Source organism: Hylobates moloch, unplaced genomic scaffold, assembly GCF_009828535.3.
Source record: "Hylobates moloch isolate HMO894 unplaced genomic scaffold, HMol_V3 SCAFFOLD_19, whole genome shotgun sequence".
Lineage (NCBI taxonomy): Eukaryota > Metazoa > Chordata > Mammalia > Primates > Hylobatidae > Hylobates > Hylobates moloch.
The window spans coordinates 57,093,943-57,100,201 of record NW_026652294.1 but is presented as its reverse complement, the minus strand read 5'-3'; the positions used below and the strand labels follow the sequence as shown (position 1 = coordinate 57,100,201).

At 38.4% G+C, this 6,259-nt stretch overlaps 1 non-coding gene across 1 annotated transcript; it reads right to left on the bottom strand.

The window, feature by feature from the left end:
* Positions 1-5,798: 5,798 nt before the first annotated feature.
* LOC116459505 (small nucleolar RNA SNORD55/SNORD39) lies at positions 5,799-5,886 on the bottom strand. Its single transcript, XR_004245559.1, has one exon. It is a non-coding gene; the product is annotated as a small nucleolar RNA SNORD55/SNORD39 (small nucleolar RNA).
* Between the last annotated feature and the right edge of the window lie 373 nt (positions 5,887-6,259).

The window sequence follows — 6,259 nt, the reverse complement described above, 5'->3', positions numbered from 1 at the left end:
AATCCCAGTCAGTCACCTAAAAAATGTGTGCTGTTGACATTAAAGGAACAAGGGTGGTGAAAGTAGGGATAGATCCATGCAAACCCATCAACACTTCCGGAAAGAAACCAAAGCATTCTGAAAGTGGGTGAACAATGTTTTCATGTGTGGAAATGTAGAGAATTTGGGACCATTATAAGTGACATGAGGAGCTCAGTGACTTACCAGTATTTATATGGTGCTTCCTAAGGCCCAGGCAAGCACTTTTTCATCAAAAAAAGACATTTCAAAGGGACTTTTTCATTACTGTATAGCCACCACCCATAAAGATTTAGTACAGTGCTGCTTTAGTTTGAAAAATGGTGCCCCTCCAAAATTTATGTTAAGACAATCCCCAATGCAACAGGATTAAGAGGCGTGGCCTCTGAAAGGTGATTAAGTCATAAGGATTCCACCCTCATGGATGAGATTCGAATCCTTATAAAAGGGCTGGAGGTTGAAGGGAGCACTCTCTTGCCCTTCCACCTTCTGGCCATGTGACTACACAGTGTCCATCCTCTCAGGAGGAGGCAGCAAAAAGGCACCATCTTGGAAGTGAAGACCTGGCCCTCAGCAAACATCAAACCTGCCAGTGCCTTGATCTCCCTGCCTCCAGAACTGTGAAAAATAAATTTCTCTTATTTATAAATTACCTGGCCTGTGGTATTTTGTTATAGCAGCACAATGGACTATGACATGTGCATATCTTTAGAAAATAAAATACTTGTAATGGTTGATTTACACATTAAATTCATATTCTATATCCTCCAAAGTCAGAACCAAAGGTAAGATGTATTTAGAATATATTGTCAAGAGCTGTACATATATTCTTTTATTAAATCCTAACTCCAAACTGAAAAGCTGTTGAAGAACTTTTTTCCATTTTATACTATATAGCTGAGAAAACTAAACCTCAGAAAGGTTAAGTGATTATTTCACAATCACAGTGCTAGTTAATGTTAGAATCTGAATTCAGCATGTCTTCCCTCAGAGTCTGCATTCTATCTGTGCCCCCAGACTAACTTCCAACATTACCACACTTATTTTCTACGGACCAACGGGGCTTTTCTTTGGGGCTGGAATCATCTCCTCACTACCCCCTGGCATGCTATTCCCACTTTGTTCCTGCCATTTCTTCTGCGCCTGAAATTTCCTCTAAATGGTCATTCTGCTTCATCATTCCAAAAGGAAGCATTCTGAGCTCAAAACAAAACAAAACAAAACAACGATTCACCATGTTGATTCACAACAAAACTATAAATGACTCCATTTTCTGGTTTGTCAATAAGCTTCAGAATACTGTTGAAACACATAAAATACAAAACATTTATATTATCAGGCTAATGGTTGCCTGTGACCCAACTAAGACCAAAGTCAGACATAATGCACACATTTCAGAGGAATTTCCCAACTAATCCAAAAGTCGAGGGCTTCCAGATATTTCCATCACCCACAAGTGGCATTCCCTTAGAATGTTAAGTCTTGAGCCCTTTGCAAGTGTTGTTCCCTAACTCTGTAACACTCCCTGAACATGCCACTTGGTCTACCTGGCAAACAAGAATCCTTTAAGACAATGGTTAGGTAGTGCCCCCTTCTTTGCCTGTGTCTCTCCACTTCCACCACACACCTTGACGTAGTCCCTATTCTCATTGTACATATACCTCTCCCACTAGCTTTTGAGCTCTTTGTGGGCATGGACCATGTTTTCTTACACTTTTTATCCCAAGGCCCACCAAAGAACCTGCACATACGTTAAGCCCAATAAATGCTGAATGGGCACGCTCATGACCTACAGATACTGACACTGTGATTGAAAAACTTCTGGATTCAGGAATGGGGTGTGTGTTTATTTTTATAATATCCAGCCAAATATCAAAGGTCTAGAGAAGCTCCTACAGGCACATCTTGGAGATATTGTGGGTCTGTTCCAGACCACCACAATAAAGTGAATATCACAATACAGCAAGTGACACAAATTTGCTTTCCAGTGCATACAGAAGTTATATTTCACTGTAGTCTATAAACTGTGCACTAGCATTATGTCTAAATAAAAGCACATATCTTATTTTTAAAATATTGCTAAAAAATGCTAATGATCAGCTGAGCCTCCAGCAACTTGTAACCTTTTTACTGGTGGAAGGTCTTACCTCGATCTTGATGGCTGCTGGCTGATCATACAGTGGCGTCGGCTGAAGGCTGGGGTGACTCTGGCAATTTTTTTTTCTCACTGTTTTTTTTTTACATTTATTTTAAGCTCAGGAGTATATGTGCAGCTTTGTTATATTGGTAAACTTGTGTCATGGGGGTTTGTTGTACATATTATTTAGTCACCAAAGTATTAAGCCTAGTACTCATTAGTTATTTTTCCTGATCTTCTCCTTCCTCCCAACCTTCACCCTCTTGTAAGCCCCAGTGTCTGTTGTTCCCTTCTGTGTCCATGTGTTCTCATCATTTAGCTCCCACTTATAAGTGAAAACACCTGGTATTTGGTTTTCAGTTTCTGTGTCAGTTTGCTGAGGATAAATGGGCTCCAGCTCCATCCATGTGCCTACGTGTTCTTTTTTATGGCTACATAGTATTCCAGGATGTATCTGTATCACATTTTCTTTATCCAGTCTATCACTGATGTACATTTTGGTTAATTCCATGTCTTTGCTATTGTGAATAGTGCCACAATGAACATACACGTGCATGTGTCTTTATGACAGAATGACCTATATTCCTTTATAATAGCATGGTTTATATTCCTTTATGACAGAATGATTTATATCCTAGTAATTGGATTGCTGGGTCGAATGGTATTTCTGTTTTTAGGTTTTTGAGGTATCTGTCTTCCACAATGGTTGAACAAATTTACATTCCTACCAACAGTGAATAAGCATTCCTTTTTCTCCACAACCTTGCCAGCATCTATTATTTCTTGAATTTTTAATAAAAGCCATTCTGTCTGGTGTGAGACAGTATCTCATTGTTTTAATTTTTATTTCTCTAATGATCAGTGATGTTTGGCTTTTTTTCGTATGCCTGTTGGCTGTGTGTATGTCTCCTTTTGAAAAGTGTCTGTTCCCATCATTTACCCACTTTTTTTTTTTTAAGTTACAGGGCACATGTGCAGGATGCACAGGTTTGTTACATAAATGTGTGTCGTGGTGGTTTGCTGCACCTATCAACCCATCTTCTAAGTATTAAGCTCAGCATGCATTAGCTGTTTTTCCTGATGGCTCCCTCCTCCTGCCCTCACCTTGATAGGCCCCAGTGTGTGTTGTTCCCCTCCATTTCCATGCGTTCTCCTTGTTCAGCTCCCACTTATGATAAGGTCATGTAGTGCTTGGTTTTCTGTTCCTGTGTTAGTTTGCTGAGGATAATGGCTTCCAGTTCCATCCATGTCCCTGCAAAGGACAGGAACTCATTCCTTTTTATCCTTTGCCCACTTTTTAATGGGGTTGTTTTTTCTTGTAAATTGGTTTAAGTTCCTTATAGATGCTGGATATTACACCTTTCTCAGAAGCATAGTTTGCAAAATTTTTCTCCCATTCTGTAGGCTGTTTACTCTGTTGATAGTTTCTTTTGCTGCACAGAAACTCTTTAATTAGATCCCATTTGCCAATTTTTGCTTTTGTTGAAATTGCTTTTGGTGTCTTCATCATAAAATCTTTGCCTATGTCCAGAATGGAATTGCTTAGGTTGTCTTACAGGGTTTTTATAGTTTTGGGTTTTACATTTAGTCTTTAATCCATCTTTAGGTGATTTTTGTATATGGTATAAGGAAGGGGTCCAGTTTCAGTCTTCTGCATATGGCTAGCCAGTTATCCCAGCAACATTTATTGAATATGGAGTCCTTTCCCCATTGCTTATTCTTGTCAACTTCGTCAAAGGTCAGATAGTTGTAGGTGCAAGGCCTTATTTCTGGGCTCTCTATTCTGTTCCAATGGTTTGTGTGTCTGTTTTTGTACCAGCACCATGCTGTTTTGGTTATTACAGCCCTAGAGTATGGTCTGAAGTCAGGTAGCATGATGCCCTCAGCTTTGTTCTTTTTGCTTAGGATCTTCTTGCGTTTTGGGCTTTTTTGGCTCCATATGAATTTTTAAATAGTTTTTTTTCTAGTTCTGTGAAGAATGTTATTGGTAATTTGATAGGAATAGCACTGAATCTATAAATTGCTTTGAGCAGTATGGCCATTTTGACAATATTGATTCTTCCTATCCGTTAGCATGGAATATTTTTCCATTTGTTTGTGTTATCTCTGATTTCTTTGAAAAGTGTTTTGTAGTCCTCCTTGTAGACAGCTTTCACCACCCTGGTTAACCGTATTCCTAGGTACTTTATTCTTTTGTAGCAATTGTGAATGGGATTGTGCTCTTGATTTGGCTCTTGGCCAAACTGGTGTAGAGCATTTCTAGTTTAGTTAATGTTGTTGGTCTAAAGTAATGCTAGTGATTTTTGTACCCTGATTTTGTATCCTCAGACTCTTAAGTTGTTTATCAGCTGAAGGAGCTTTTGAGCCAAGAATATGAGGTTTTCTAGATTTAGGATCATGTTGTCTGCAAACAGAAATAGTTTGACTTCCTCTCTTCCTATTTGGATGCCCTTTATTTCTCTTGCCTATTGCTCTGGACAGGACATCCAATACTATGTTGAATAGGAGGTGTGAGAGACAGCATCCTTGTCTTGTGTCCGTTTTCAAGAGAGATGGTTCCAGCTTTTGGCCACTCAGTATGATGTTGGCTGCGGGTTTGCTATAGATGGCTCTCATTATTTTGAGGTGTGTTCCTTCAATACCTACTTTATTGAAAGATTTTAACATGCAGGGGTGTTGAATTTTATCAAAAGCCTTTTCTGTATCTATTGAGATAATCATATGGTTTTTGTCTTTAGTTCCATTTATGTGATGAATCACATTTATTGATTTGTGTATGTTGAACCAACTTGTATATGAGGGATAAAGCCTACCTGATTGTGGTGGATAAGCTTTTTGATGTGCTGCTGGATTTGGTTTACCAGTATTTTGTTGAGGATTTTTGCACTGATATTCATCAAGGATACTGGCCTCAAGTTTTTTTTTTGTTGTTGTGTCTCTGCCAGGTTTTGTTAACAGAATGATGTTGGCCTCATAGGATGAGTTAGGAAGGAGTCTCTCCTCAATTTTCGGAATAGTTTCAGTAGGAATGGTACTAGCTCTTCTTTGTACATATGGTAGATTTGGCTCTGGTTCTGTTTGGTTGGTGGGCTATTTATTCTAATTCAATTTTGGAGCTCATTATTGGTCTGTTCAGGGATTCAATTTCTTCTTGGCTCAGTCTTCGGAGGATGTATGTCTCCAGGAATTTATCCATTTCTTTGAGATTTTCTAGTTTATGTGCATAATGTTCTCTGATAGTTATCTGTATTTCTGTAAGGTCAGCAGTAATATCCTCTTTGACATTTCTAATTGTGTTTATTTGGATCTTCTAGTTTTTCTTATTAGTCTAGCTAGCAGTCTACCTATTTTAGTAATTTTTTCAAAAACCCACTCCTGAATTCATTGATCTTTTCAATGTTTTTTTCATGTCTCAATCTCAGTTCAGCTCTGTCTTGTCTTCTGCTTTAGGTATGTCTTGTCTTCTGCTAACTTTGGGGTTTGTTTGCTATTGGTTCTCTAGTCCTTTTGGTTGTGATGTCAGGTTGTTAAACTGAGGTATTTCTAACTTTTGATGTGAGCATTTAGTGGTATAAATTTCCTGATTAACACTGTCTTAGCTGTGTCCCACAGATTCTAGTATGTTGCATCTTTTTTTTTTTCTCACACGCTCGGCTCTCCAACATTGGTTTCCCCACTGCACACTCGAGTGGTATGTTGCATCTTTGTTCTCAATAGTTTCAAAAAACTTGATTTCTGCCTTAATTTTACTATTTACCCAAAAGTCATTCAGGAGTAGGTTATTCTATTTCCATTTAAATATATGGTTTTAAGTGGATTTCTTAGTCTTGTTTTCTAATTTGATTGTGGTATGGTCTGACAGGGTGGTTATTATAATAAGCCTAGTACTCATTATACAGCATTTGCTGAGGAATGTTTTGTGTCTGATTATGTCATTGATTTTAGAGTATGTACCATGTGGCAGTGAGAATAATGTATACTCTGTTGCTTTTGGATGGAGATGTCTGCAGATGTCTATCAGGTACATTTGGTCCAGTGCTGAGTTCAGGTCCTGAATATCCTTGTTAATTTTCTGCCTTGATGATCTGTCTAATATTGTCAGTG